Source organism: Sinocyclocheilus grahami, unplaced genomic scaffold, assembly GCF_001515645.1.
Source record: "Sinocyclocheilus grahami isolate Dianchi unplaced genomic scaffold, SAMN03320097.WGS_v1.1 scaffold915.1, whole genome shotgun sequence".
NCBI classification, from domain to species: Eukaryota; Metazoa; Chordata; class Actinopteri; order Cypriniformes; family Cyprinidae; genus Sinocyclocheilus; species Sinocyclocheilus grahami.
In genome coordinates, this window is record NW_015506094.1 from 171,652 (window position 1) to 172,958 (window position 1,307).

A 1,307-nucleotide genomic window follows, 5' to 3' on the forward strand; every position below is an offset into this window, starting at 1 on the left:
ACATCAGCAGGAGCAGCACCCAGACAGCCAGAGCTACGCCGAAGCAGCCAGCAGATCACTGATAAACCCCAGCACCAGCACAGACCACAGCCAGCCGACTGCATCTCAATCCAGAGACCTCAGAAACATCCAGCACATGCTGACTCTGCTGTGCTCTCACCTAACGGGTTAGAGACTTAAAAAAAAAAAAGGATGAGAAATGTATGCGTGTACATATGTATCTACACGTATATTTTTAATGTAGCCCACATGTGTGTGTGTCATTTATATATTTATTTTTAAAAGAACCTCTTAGAGATCTCATTATTTAATGTATTTTTGAAGAAAAAAAAAAATGTGTGTGTATATGTGTGTGTGTATATATTTATATAACTCTAATCATGTTAGCATGTACAGAATCAAGCTTTAACTCCATGTATAATGCCCACTTTTCAGATACTCATGTCAGGGAAGGGGTGACATAGGGCAGAGACTCAGGGGGAATGCTGATATGGCACAGAACAGAACTCAGAGACTCAATCAAATCTATAAAAATCGGAAAATCGTAAATTTGGCTAAAAATACAAAAAGATATTGTATCCACAGACTGTCACATATTCTTGTGTGCCACATACTTACCCCCGGCTGAATCTCCCTATTACAATGAAGAAACCTTTTCTATCCTGCACGACGAGATCTGCCATTTCCAGACAAAAGGATATGTTTTAATATGTGGCGACTTAAATGCCAGAACTGGAAATGAAGCTGAATTAGTCAACACACAAGGAGACAAATACATTACAAACACCTGCCACTCTCTGCCCTCATATCACCTCAGAAAAAATCATGACAACTTCAGAAACAAAAGTGGGAAAAGCCTACTACAGCTCTGTCAATCACTGGGCCTGTACATAGTGAATGGTCGCATGCGAGGAGACTCTTTTGGTTGTTATACCTTTAATTCTTTCCTTGGTAACAGTACTGTAGATTATTTAATCACAGACATTGATCAAGTGCATCTCAGAGCATTCACAGTCAGTCCTCAAACACCTCTGTCAGACCACTGTAAAATTACACTCTATCCTAAAACCAACTCAAAACAATGAAATATGCAGACAGCCCTCTCAGTTATTAAAGCTGCATCAATCCTACAAATGGACAAAAAACAGCAAAGAGAAAACTATCAAAGTGCAATAGAAAGTCAAACTATCAAATTACTAAATTACTATTTTATAATTAACACTTATCCAAAAATAAAGTAGGCATAAATCTGGCACTAAAGGACATTACAGATATATTGATATATTCAGCATCCATGTGCAATTTGA